Source organism: Lepus europaeus, chromosome 14, assembly GCF_033115175.1.
Source record: "Lepus europaeus isolate LE1 chromosome 14, mLepTim1.pri, whole genome shotgun sequence".
Lineage (NCBI taxonomy): Eukaryota > Metazoa > Chordata > Mammalia > Lagomorpha > Leporidae > Lepus > Lepus europaeus.
This window is the reverse complement of record NC_084840.1, coordinates 3,495,199-3,508,931: the sequence shown is the minus strand read 5'-3', so window position 1 is coordinate 3,508,931 and position 13,733 is coordinate 3,495,199.

The window sequence follows — 13,733 nt, the reverse complement described above, 5'->3', positions numbered from 1 at the left end:
AGGATCGGTGCCCCAACCGGGACTAGAACCTGGTGTGCCGGTGCCGCAAGGCGGAGGATTAGCCTAGTGAGCTGCGGCACCGGCTTGCCCTTTGTTTTTTTAATGTAGGCACTTACTGCTATAAATTTTCCTTTTAAGATTGCTTTTGCTAGATTCCATAAGTTTTGGTATGTTCTAGTTTCATTTTCATTCATTTCAAGGAATTTTATTTCCCTTTTGATTTCTTCTATGACCTACTGTTCATTCAAGAGCATGTTGTTCAGTTTCCATGTATCTGTAAGATTTCTAGTTTCTTTGGTTGTTAATTTCTAGCTTTATTTCATGGACTAGTATATGGTCTTCTCTAGAGAATGTTTCATGTACTGATGAGAATGTGTATTCTATAGCTGTGGGATGGAGTGTTCTGTAGAGTTCCATTTGGTCTACAGTGTAGATTGGTTCTGTTGTGTGTCTATAGATTTGTCTGGTTGATCTGTCCACTGATTAAAGTGGCATGTTGAAGTTCCTCATTATTATCCTGGAGCTTTTATCTTCCTTTTGATCTATTCATATTTTATAAAACTGGGTGCTCTATCATGGAGTACATATAGACTTACAGTAGTCACATGTTTTTATTGAATTGATCCCTTAATCATTACACAATGACCTACTTTGTATCTTTTAACAGTTTTTGTATTAAAGTCTGTTTTGTCTGATATTCCTTGCAAATAAGAAAAGCAAGTAAGAGTTGTTATATCTTTTTCCATCCTTTCACTTCAGTCTGTATTTTTATTGGTGAAAGTATGTTTCTTGTGGGTAGCATATAGTTGGATCTTATTATTCATCTATTATGTATCCTTTAACTTATAAATGTAGTCTATTTACATTGAAAGTTATTATTGATGAGTGATAACTTGGTCCTACCATTTTCCCATAAATACTACTGTTTCTTGTTTTAAATCTTCTTTGTTCTTTTACTAAGCAGTTTTCTGGTTTCACATTCTTTCATGATATTGATTGCCTTTCTCTGTAAGGATTACTGGGTGGTGACAAATTCTTTCAATTTTTGCTTGTCTTGGAAGGTTTTTATTTCATCTATGAATGAGAGCTTCTGGGATAGTAGTTCTGTTGAGAAATTAGCCAAACATTCAGTGAATCTTTCTTTACAAGAGACTGCACTTTTCTGTTGGAAATTTTAAGATACACTCTTTACATTTTACTTTTGAAAGCTTGACTAATTCATCACGGTGAGGATCTTTTCTGATCATGCCTATTTTGGGTTCTGGGTACTTCCTGTACTTGCAAGTTCATGTCTTCCTCCAAATTGGGGAAATAATCTGCTATTATTGCATTGAATAGGTTTTTTAGACCATTCCTTTTTTCCCATTCCTTCAGGAATTCTCAAGACTCATATAGAGGTCATTGATGGTATTCCAGATCCCAAACACTGTTCTTGCTTTACTATTTATTTTGCTCCTTTGCCTCTGCCTCCTGTCTTCTATATTGGATAGTTGTTTCTTCTGTCATATTTAGCCTGTTATATTTACACATACAGTGTTCCTTTTTGGGAGTCATAGTGCCTTGCTTGTCTCTTGCATTTCTGTTAATTTGTGCACATATGGGGGATCTCTTATTTCTGTCACTTTTAGAGAATAACTTTTGTTGATTGAAGGCTCTTTCCCTGGGAAAGTGATTCAGAATATTGGTTTGAGAGTGCTTTATTTCCAGTTTGATTTTGTAGTATAGTCTCTCTATGCCTTTATTTGCTATAGTTGATGGTAGCCATGTTAGGGATCTGGGCTATTCCTGTGGCTCCATGTGGTTACTGAGATTCCTGTTACACAGATCTCCAGAGGGTTCTTGAGGGAGAGACTGGTAGGATGAGCTTCTCAGGTGGAGCAGGCCTTGCTGGTGCTGTTGCTGTGCTGGCACACAGCTTCCCAGCCAGTATCCAAGCCAGGCACTGGAGTTGTGAGGTCAGTGTTGGCTCGAGGAGCTGGGTGGAGGAGGTGGGACCTAAAGATGGCTGGGTCTGTGAGAGGACTTTGGCTTTGTAAGACATTCTCTACAGACTGCGTGCTGAGTTGGGTTGGGGCAGCTACCTTAGGCCTAAGCAACAAGTGAGCAGCAGCACCTAAACTCTGAGTTTCCGTAGGATGGGCTTGAGTCCAGAGCCTTGAGCCCACCATGAGCTTGGAGAGAATGCCAAAACTCTGGGCCAGACATCCTACAAGCAGTAGCTTACACTGCACACGGTCCAGTTCTGAGTCCCTGTGAGCAAGCTGTTGCCAGGTAGAGAGAGCGCTTAAGGCTTACCCCAGAGCTCCAGGGTCATGCTCTGGGCGGGGCCATGACTGGTAGGTGGGTAAGAGTCCAGAGTGATATCTGAAATGAGTATGGCATAGTACCTCTGGCTGTCACTGGAGGGGAAGGGGAATGTTAGAGCAGAACTGGTGTGTTCGATCTCCCAGCACCTTCACTGTGCCACAGAAAACAGCTGCTGCCTCACTGCTCAGACTGATCACACAGTGCCCGCACACTTGACCCACACTGACATGTGTACCACCCAGGGAACTGACATGCTCTGTCATGTGCTGACTTTACCGTGAGACCCAGCCCCTGTGTACAGGGAACTCAGCCTCCATGGCAAACTAGGCAATGTATAGGGACCCAGCTGCAAGGTATAATTTTTGAAGTGGTCAGGGGAGGGGAGGCGGTGTGGAAGAGCTGATTCCCAAATCTGATGGAACAGGCCCCCTTATTTCCATAGTCTTGGTTATCTATCCAAGCTGCCCTTCCCACACTGGCTTCCACAGTGCAGTGGTTTGGGGCTGCCACTGCCCTGTTGAACTGCAACTGTGGAGCTCAGTCTGACCTGCTAGAATGCAGGCATGTCTTTGGGGCCCCTGGGAAGAAGAAAGGAAAGGGCGTCTGTCTCTTAGCTTGGTGTTGATTGCAACAGCGCCTCCCTGCTCAAGATGGCGCCTCCCTACTGCAGTCCATGCTTTGAGGGGTGTGGAAGGGAACTGTGCACTTTCCCCTGCCTTTTCTGAAGTTAGGAAACCCCTACTTTTCCAGGGTCTGTGGCGGTTGGACTCTTCTCTGAGGAAGATTGCTTTGTTCCCCTCTCTCTGCTGCTAGGCCCATTAGGGATGTCCCACCATTCTCCTACCTCGTCAGTGACAAGTCCTCTTCCCCAGGCACTGCCTCGACTCACCTGCTTTGGGCTCTCTTGGTGAAGGAGGAGCTGTACTTCTCTACGTGGCCATCTTGATTCCTTCAGGCCCCGTGGGTTTTATAGAAGAATATGTTATTAAAAGAGCCTTATTGGAGCCATTCCAACTGCGATGCAGCTGGGCTTCAGGATACTGGCTTCATCAACAATTAAGGAGCATCAGGCAAAGAGGGACACTGGTAGGAAACAATGACCTATTAGACACTCTTAATAACAAAATATTCAGGGCCATGCTTAAAAACTGGACACATCTGACAGTGTCTACTTTGCTAACACATTTTTGTTCCTACGACCAGTACTAATTTCATCTCGAAGGGAGGGCCTCCCATTCACAATTTATAGGCGTTCCACTGGAGCTGATCCTCCTCTTCCCCAAAACAGGGCAACTGGCAGGGCCTGTCGCGGCTCAGGTTGGCTTCTTGGTCTACCTTCTCCACAAAGCCAGTACTTCTCGTGGATTCCCAAAGCCCCTGGAGTTTCCTGAGTAACTGCAGATGCAACTCCACTGTCGCTCTGGGTGGAGTAAGGCACCCAAGCCTGGGCGTCATCTTTTAGTCCTGCAGGCAAAGCTTCAGCGTATCTGGTAAACGTGTCTGTGAACACTAGCAGAGACAGGTGCTTTCCTCTAGTCCGGGGCAGTGGTACAGCCGACTTGCCAGTCTCCCTGTGCCTCTGGTTTGCACTCCCTTAATGATGGGAAGGGGGCATCTTGGGATTATTGTTTGCACATAAGGCTCTCTCTGAACTTCACGTAAGGACTTCTTCCATCAGGGACTTGGGAGCTGAAACTTATTTTTTTATAAGTTGAACCATTGTGTGGTCAAATATTGCTGAGCATCCGTGTTGTGTTCTGTGACATGAAATGCCCATTCCTCAGGTCTTTCCGACTACTGAGGCTTACACGCAGGGACCCTGGCACTGGGGAGAAGGGCCAGCAACCTTTGGGTTTTCCATTCTCGCCGTTTGTGTAATCAGTAAGACTGTTCCCTTTCGTGACACAACTGTCAGTCCTCTGGTGACCTGGACAATGCATTATAGGAACCTCTGAAGGAAGTTTTATTGCTACCAAAAAGTCGAGGATTTCTTTGGCATGTTTGACTTTTTTCCTTCAGTTTGGAAACCTCTCTCTTTTTGAATAGCCCTTTGTGCATGGGTGTCTCAAAAAGCATAGTCCAGTCTGAGTACGTATTGACTGTTTTCCTTGTGGCTGTGCAGTGCTTGGGTAAGGGCTATGAGCTCGGCCTTTTGGGCCCAAGCACCTGCTGGGAGGGCTGTCATGTCCAGAGTCTCCTGCAGGGCCCCTCCTGCATACCTGGCCTTTCCAAGTCCTTGGTCCATGAAGCTGCACCCATCAGTAAACACTTCCAGGTCTGGATCCTGTAGAGGCTGCTCAGTGAGGTCCTGTTGGCTGGAATATATTTCTTTATTATCTGTATAAATCAGGAATTGCATCTCCTGAAGTGGAAAGTCAAGTCATGGGACTTAAAGTGGAGATGGTTTTCAGTTTTACATTGGGATTGTCCAATAATATGGCCTGATAGTTGCCCAACATCTCAAGGTAAGCCAGTACCCCCTTCCATTCCAGGGGTGGTAGGATACATGAGGGGTATGGACAGCAGTGGGACAGCCCAGTGTGAACTTTTCAATGCCCTGTAAAATTTGTAAGTGGCAGTGACCACTGGTAGGCAAACGGGCCTTTCTTGTATGACCACATCCAGCTATTCAGAGAAATAAGCTATTGATTATTGAACGTCACCCAGATTTTGGGTCTGCCCTCTTGGGTGAGCTTAGGTAGTTTTCCTGACTCAGCAACTGGGATGTCCTTCTGAGGGGTGCTCTGTGAGGTTGCTATGCATTGCAGGCTAAGGTCTAGATGCCTCTCCAGGCAGCGAGCTGCCTCCCTGCAGCTTGCATGCAGGGGACCCTTGTACGAGTCTAGCCAGAGTGCCTCAGCTGTTGTACCCACCTGGGACCTGCTCATCTTCATTCCACAGCAATGACACGCACAACATGGGCAACACACAATCCAAGAGGCCACTGGGCACTACCATGCGCCAGGTACTGGAGCACAATGCCAGTCTACACCACCTCTGACAACCAGACTGGGGTTCCCCTCACCCGGATCCATGAAGGGACCAAACCCAGAAGGAGAAATTTGCTCTCTTGAGATTACTCACCCAGTGCCAAGACTCCAAGCTCCAGAAGTAGTTCCTTTTCTCAAAAAGCAGGAAGTACCAAGGGTTCAGACTGCTGCAGTAGAGAGGGGCTGCCCCACCTGGGACCCCAGAGTGAAGGTCTGGGGAGCCCCTCCAGGCATGGTGGCAGCAGCAATGCCATGGGAAGGCCTTACATCCCCTTGGGGATGCCATTAGTGATCAAGTGAGGTAGGTTTGATGCACAAGGAGACCCAGCCTGTGATGCCAGTCTTCATGGCATCAAGGAGCAGTGTGGACAAGGTTACTAAAGACTGGGTCAGAATGGTTCCAAAGCAACTGATGAATCCGGTCACTTCCCAGGCTGGACGGCCTCTCCTGATGCTTGAAAATACACCAAACAGAAAAAGCAAAACCAGTTACTCACCTTTACCGTGTCACTGCTCAGGGCCACACGGCAGCTCTGTTAGGCACCTATTACGCCCTGGGTACCACACCAGATGATTTTACCGTTATTGTCTTTGTTCCTCCTAGCAAGCCTTCGAGGTGGGTGTCCCATTCACCATCTGACACCAGCAGAGGCAGCTGAGTGTCCAAGGTGCGATGGCTGAGTGCTGGGTTCAGATTCGGTTTGTCTCAGCCCCAACACGTTCTCATGCTCTGGCGTGTTTCTAGGTCTTTGCGTGTTGATTCAGAAGTTGTAAAAAGGAGTGTAGACGTGCCAATTAGGGAATTTTAAATTGTTCTCGGTTTCTCCCTGGAGGTGAGTCCAGTCAGTCACATGTCAATTTTCTGCAGCTACTTGCAGACCCGGTCAGCTTGTCCCTCTCTGGGGGTGGGAGTGGGGTCTGGCCACCTTACCTTCCATCTGTGAGTATTCCCTTCTCCCTCTGGGAGCTTCATACTTGCCTTGTGAGCAGATGGCGCTGAGGTCATACGTCTGAACGCTGACGCACATCTTGGCCTTCTCTGGAGGAGCCTTTCATTTCTGTACCTCTCAGTTTCCTCTCTTGTTGTGAGCACAGGGTAGCTCCAAGGGAGTCTTCTCTTTGTTTCCCACTAGGATTTCTCTGTCTTGAGGCTCAGGGATTGGAAACCCCAAATGCTGATGAGCCAGTGAGAGGCAGCTGCCCACAGCCGGACCCAACCCAGTGATGTCAACGGAGACGGCCTCCCTCTGCAGAACTCCTTTCTTTACCGTGCTCTGCCACAAATGTTTTTCTGAACACACCCAACTCCCAGAGGGGTTCATCTTCTCTGGGATCCCCCCTGCGTGCTTTGTCAAATCACAAGTTCTTACAGAACACGTTCGGTCCACATTTCCATCAGGACCTCCTCCTGGAGACAGTCTTCTCATGACAAAGTATTGACCGGCAATGAGTTTCATCGTTGTCTTTGAACATTTTACTGGCCAAAGATTTGTGAAGTCATTTGTTTCTGTTCAGTGATTCAGAGAAAGGAAACTGGTGTGGGGTTCTCCAAATATAAGGATTCTTTAGCAGCAGGTAACTTAACAAACATACAGAGTTTGGAAAGCAAACTTGGCGGTTTCTTTTCAATCCTTGACTTTGAGTCTCTCTCTCCTTTTAAACATATATAAAAGATTTATTTATTTGAAAGGCAGAGTTACAGGAAAGGGTGGGGGGAGAGAGAAATCTATGCGCTGGTTCACTTCCCAAATGGCCACAATGGCTGGAGCTGGCTGAGCCAGGAGCTTCTGGGTCTCCCATGTGGGTGGCAGGGGCCCAAGCACTTGGGCCATCTGCTGCTTTCCCAGGCCACATTAGCAAGGGAGCTGGATCAACAGGTGAGCAGTTGGGATTTGAACCGGTGCCCAGATGGGATGCCAGTACTGCAGGTGGTGGTTTTACCTGCTATGCCACAGCATCAGCCCTGAATTTGAATCTTCTTTGCTGTGCTTGCTGGTTCAGGCTTCCAATTTAAGCACCGGCTGAAATGGAAAGGAGCACACAGGACAAGTTGGGATTCAGTTCTAGCTCCAACCCTTACCAGCAATGTCACCCCAGATAAACAGCTTCACAGAATCCCAGCTTTCTCAGTGGTAAAATGGACAAGCAACAGTCTTCTTGGGATGCTACGTGAGGGGCACTTCAAAATGATCATGGGAGAATGGAATTAAAAGGAAAATTCTGATGTAAAAATTTTGGAAACCCATGCATAGGTTTTCATACTATGTAATATCAGAAGTCCTTGAAGCCCTCCTTAGACACATGGATTCACAAGTTCTTTAAAGTGGCTCCTCTCTTAATTCCACTTTCCATGAATGTTCTGAAGTACCCTCATATGAGGATTAAATAAGATGCCACATATAAAGAGCCAGGCTCACAAAAAGTGCCCAGTGAGTGTGAGCGTCTTAGTTTTTCCCTTCTTTCTCCTTAGCGCCTTGAGCACAGTTGGCCGTGAATCAGTTTTCGAGACAAGGACGCACAGTCCCCGAGCTCTGCACGCACATGTGCTGCTTGGTGCTGCCAGCGCCCAGGGGTCCTCCTCTGCCCCAGCGCTCGGCCAGGCAGCGTGGAGAATGCAGTCACGGAGACGATGCACAGACGTCCTCCAAGCACTTCCTGCCTCCCGTCTGACAGTGAGGGCGTGCACCGGGGCGACAGTGGGAAGAGCTTCCTGAAGGGTGGCGTGGGTGCTCATCCTTAGCGCGTGTGTGCTTGGATACAAGGAGCCTAAGCGATGCAGCGGCACAGGCAGAGGGTTGCAGCCATCCTTACAGTAACCACTGTTCATCCGTCACCCGCGAGGTCAGAAAGCAGTCCACGGGCTTCCAAGGCACACTCCATTCCGTTACCACGAGAGACCGCGGAGGGAGTCTGAGCTCATTCCCGCTGCCTCCCGCCACTCTCGCTGGGCCACCGCCAGCACTGCCCCGCGACCTCCTTGCCTTTGCTTGGCCCACCCTGGGGCTAGCGAGATGGTCACCGTGCCACGTGCAGCCCTTCGGCACGGCGCGTATTTAACGTAGATGTTCTCCTCGGCGTTTTTCCCTTTCTCCGTTAGCACGGGGAGCCAGCCTTGGCTTTCCCTGCTGCAGGGCAGATGGGGGGTGTGGCTCCTTGGGTTTCATTTTTATTTTTCCACAAGTCCTGGAAGAGGTTCTGTGAGGCAGTCGGGCAGCTCTGAGGACAGAGGGAGTGTCTGTGAGGGAAACTTGGCAAAGAATTCTGTCCCTGGATAGAACAAAATACAATAAAGGCCCTGGGTGGGAGAGGAGACAGGTCCTGTGGACGCCAACATCCCCAGGGGAGGAGGGCCGGGGGACAGCGCTGCTGCCAAAGGGCTTGGCTCTGCGCGGGTGTGTGTTTGGCCAAGGCCGGTGCCCTGCAGAGTGCAGAGGTAGTGATGGGGAAGAACCGGGGTCCAGGCCACTCTTCCACTCGGCTCTGAAATCACGATTGGACCTCCTTGAGGTTCAAATTCCTCACAGACAGAGACAATGATCAAGGGGAAAACGGGTTATACCCACAGCCTGGGGCTCGGGAGAGACGAGGCACTCGGCACCGATGAGTTTCACGCTTTCTGTCAAGGATGTAGCCATGTCCTGTGTAGCGTGTCACCTGCAGGCTCTGTCGGTGCGGGCCTCTCAGCAGAGGTGGGCTGTCAGGCTCGGCTTTGATCTGTGCTATCCGGGAACAATTCTGAATTTATCCTCCGCAGGGGGAGACTTGAGCACTAGCAGCTGAGTGAACACACCAGGTTGCCCACTGCGTACGTGCACAACCTGACCAACACCACCTCTGGGCCTCTCTCTCCAGTGATTCCTCTTGAGACCAGGCATCTTGTTGTTTTAGGACTTTGTTGTTGCCTAAGTGCCTTTTAGGCATTCGGGAATAATTTCTGATCAATCCTTTAACATTATTCGTGCAGTCAGTTTTTATTCTGATTGGAAGGCTGCTCTGCTTGTCATGAAAGCATGGACCTTCTGTGTGGAAACTTCCGTTGGCTCAACTACAGCCATGCCTTGCAGTCAGCATTCTGATGTTTAGTGACGCATCCATACAAACCTTCTTATACTACACAATGGTTTATTTTTTAAAAATGAAGGGCTGGCGCTGTGGCTCACTTGGTTAATCCTCCGCCTGCAGTGCCGGCATCCCATATGGGTGCCGGGTTCTAGTCCCGGCTGCTCCTCTTTCAGTCCAGCTCTCTGCTGTGGCCCGGGAGTGCAGTGAGGATGGCCCAAGTGCTTGGGCCCCTGTACCTGCATGGGAGACCAGGAAGAAGCACCTGGCTTCAGACTGGCGCAGTGGCCATTGTAAGGGGGGGGGGGGGGAGGGAACCAACAGAAGGAAGATCTTTCTGTCTCTCTCTTACTGTCTGTAACCCTACCTGCCAAATTTTTAAAAAAATGAATGAATGAATTTGAGAGCTAGAAGGCCAGGCAGCTCCCATGTGCTGGTTCACTTCCCAAATGCCCACAACAGCTAGGAACCTGGATCTCCATCCAGGCTTCCCACATAGCAGGAGCCCAATCACTCACACCATCACTGTGCTGCCTAGGCTTTGCCTTTGCAGAAAGTGAGTCAGGAACCTGAGCTGGGAACTGAACCCAGGTACTCTCACATGTGACACTGCATCTTAACCGGTGTCTTGGCCGCTAGGTTAAATGTCCACTCCTTGTTTTCAGAATTCCTTCCCCTCAAAAACAATTTTCAATAGGGCAAAACCCCATGGGTTGACTTAATCTCAAAATAACAAACTTGTTGCAGGACCCCAGAACCTCAGCCTCCTTGCCTGAGGCACGGCGAGCCCAGGTGCCCCGACCAGGTTGGGGGAGAGTGGAGGTGTTCATTTGTCAAGTGCAGAGCAAGGAGGATGGCAGCTGTGACTCAGCTCCTGGACTCCCGGAAAGGTTAAGGGTTTGGGATCTGAGGGGAGCTGGGGTTCAACTCACCTGCAGGCCCCTGGTTGGTCTGCAGTGCTTGTGGTCCATGATGGGAGAGCCGCTGTGAGCTTTCCGGAATTCGGAAGGTAGCAAACTGGGTTCTGGCCAGGCTGGGGGCCATGTGCAGGCAGCTGTGACCTTACTTGCTGAGGGCTTTAGATTCCTGTTAAAGAACAAAACCCCTCTTGATGCCGGCGCTGTGGCTCACTTGGTTAATCCTCTGCCTGTGGTGCCGGCATCCCATATGGGTGCCAGGTTCTAGTCCTAGTTGCTCCTCTTCCAGTCCAGCTCTCTGCTGTGGCCCGGGAAGGCAGTGGAGATGGCCCAGGTGCTTGGGCCCCTGCAACCACATGGGAGACCAGGAGGAAGCACCTGGCTCCTGATTAGTGTAGCTCCGGCCGTGGCGGGGGGGAGGGGGTGGGGTGGTGGGTGGGTGGGGGATGGGGGTTGGGGAGGTGAACCAACAGAAGGAAGATCTCTCTCTTTGTCTCTGTCAAATGAAAATAAAAAATATAAAAAAAAAAACCTTGGAAGGGCCTACCATCATGAGGTAGTGTATGGAGGACATAAATGAACTCATGGGTCCGGTGATCGAGGACCCTAGAGAGCTGACTGGGCCTCCCCCCCTCCTCCCTCAATTTAGTGAGTGCATCTTGACTCAGGATGTGCAGTCGTCAGAGCAGCTTCAGGCTGAGGGAGGGAGACTGGGAGCCCAGGAGCCGAGGCATCTGTCAGGCGCCTTGCAGGGGCTCCCCTCTCCCCACTTGGATTAAGTTCACCAGGATGACCAGCTTTTAGGGGCTAAGATCCAGGATGTTTGAACTTGGAGTATACAAACGGCAACTATGTGATCAACTGAAGTCATGATGAATCACACACATGCAGATTTCAGGGTCCCTGGTGAGGCTCAGCAGCGCTTCCTCTTGCTGTTCATAAATCTCCTATTCATGATAGAGGCCTAAATGCTAGGGTAGCTCATTATCTAAACTGTCTATTTTTGATCGGCCATGTGATTTATTCTGAAAGCCACCATTTTGAGTGGAACAGGAAGAATTAGGTAAACTCAGATTTTAAATAAAGTTTTCAGACTGTGGCCAGCACTTCATTCTGTGCTAAAACTTCCTTAAAGCTGTGCTTGGCTTCACATTTTTACAAGAATTAAGTTGCATTTTATTAATCAATTAAGAGTTGCTGTGAGAGCCCCCAGCTCTGTGAAGCAGACTTGCAGATGGCTGAATATAAAAGAGTGCTTTGCAATGGGCACCCCTGCAGCCAGGATCCTGTGCTGGCGATGGCTCCAGGTGGGACTGGGGGGTGGCAGCAGTGTCTCCCTGAGGAGCTTCACAGCCTCCAGGTGGTCTGCACGGGGTTGTGCCTCCAGGACTGCCACAGGTATGTGTGGAAAGCCCTGTGGGGCCCTGTGTAGGCGGAGCCACACTCTGCATAACTGCAGGGAGTAGCCTCAAATTCCAGCTTCGTAAGGTCATGGGCTGACCGCATGTTGTCAGGGGTTGAAGCAAGAGTCCTGGCCTCCTGCATTGGTCTCCTGTCGCTCCAGCTACGATGCTACCTGCTTCCTGGGTGTGATGGCCCAGAGGAATTCAGGCAGGTGCTGGGAACACTGAAGAATCTCTGCTTTCTTGGAATGCATATGGTTTTTATGGCCAGTTTCCATTTCCTTTTTTCCCTTGCATACTTTCATTGGGTGAAATTATGTGTTCCTGACCTCATATACTTATTATCTGGCCATTAGGTTAGAACTGCTGTATTAATTCAGCTAAGTAAGATAACCTCTACCTTAGCTATGGCTTAGAGAACACAGTACCTCGTATTTAAATAACACAGCTTACAAACCAATTCCACATGCACGCTGTGTTTTGCTCTGTCTGGGTCCATGTTTCCCAGAATTTCCCTCACTGCATAGTTCTAGGTTGGTGGGGGTCGGGAGACCTTCCGCCCAGGACTGGAAGGTGGAAGCCACAGTAGCTCAGGTAACAAGTGCAGGTCACACCATGGTGCTGGGTCTGCTGGCCCATTTTGTTGGCAGAGACAGAGCTGGGCATGTCCAACTCCCACTGGACCCTTGGCTTCTACTCCCAGCCAAGGGCGTGCTTAGCTCCTAACGCAGTGCCCCTCCTGTAGACATTTGCATCCCCATGGCTGGAGGCAGGAAGAGGCCAGCACGGGTTCCAGCTGGCCACTGCTCTCCCTCCCTCTGTCCTGCTGAGATGGGGCAACAGCAGCAGAAAGCGCACCACTTACCCAGTATCCACCACTGTGAGGCCAGCTCTCTGCGATGAACTGCCATACATACACAGCTTCCAAGAGGCTTTGCTTCTCCAACCAAGCCATGACTGGCACAACTGGTGTTTGGTGCCCAGCAGCGGATAAGCCAGAATTTCTTTCCTAGGAAAGTGTAGATCACAGGGATTGACACAGTAATGACCTGTGTTGATGCAACCCATTTGCTCATAGATGAGCTGGCAGGAAACCAGGAAAGAATGCTTTACCGATGCCGATGGCCTTCCAGAGCTCTTGTCCTATGTATTTATAGTCTGTGCCTGGTGGTAGTTCCATGGAAGGACCATTCTACAGGAAGAGAAATTCTCTTCTGAATCTGATAGACACAAGATCTGTGGATATGCTCCTGGAGAATGGCCCAAGTCCTTGGGCCCTGCACCCCATGGGAGACCAGGAGAAGCACCTGGCTCCTGCCTTCGGATCAGCACGGTGTGCCGGCTGCAGTGCACCAGCTGCGGCGGCCATTGGAGGGTGAACCAATGGTAAAAGGAAGACCTTTCTCTCTGTCTCTCTCTCTCTCACTGTCCACTCTGCCTGTCAAAAAAAAAAAAAAATTCATTTTTACTTACCCTCCCCCATTGTTCTGCCTCTCAAGTATCTTCTTTCTGATGCTTTACTCCTCAAATGCCTGGGCCAGCCCAGGCAGGCTGGGCCAGGCCAGGCAGGAGCTGGAACTCCATCCTGGTTGCTGGAGACTCAAGGACTTGAGCCACAATCTGCTTCCTCCCAGGAATGTGCATTGGCATGAAGCTGGATCAGAAGTGGAGCAGCCAGAACTAAACCAGGCACTCCCACGCAGCATGCAGGTGTCCCAACGGCGGCTTTACTACTCTGAATCTTGGCTTCTCTCTGGAATTCCCCTGAACACGCTGTAAAATTCTGACTGGCCCAAAGTCACTTTTGAGGACTATATGCAACCGCAGGTCAAGACTTTTGCACGGTGGACAGAGGCTTTGCCATGGACCGCTGCACCCCAGTGGTGTCTGCATGTCTCACCTCTTATCTTGCTTGAAAACGCCCCTGATGGTGGGGCCGTGCTCGCTTCATCGTTGTTCCAACATGATCTGAGGTAACGATGGATGCCCAAGGCACATCCCCACTGCCGATGCAGCACTCCTACTCCACTGTTCCTCGTGTCCTCTCTTCTGGGATG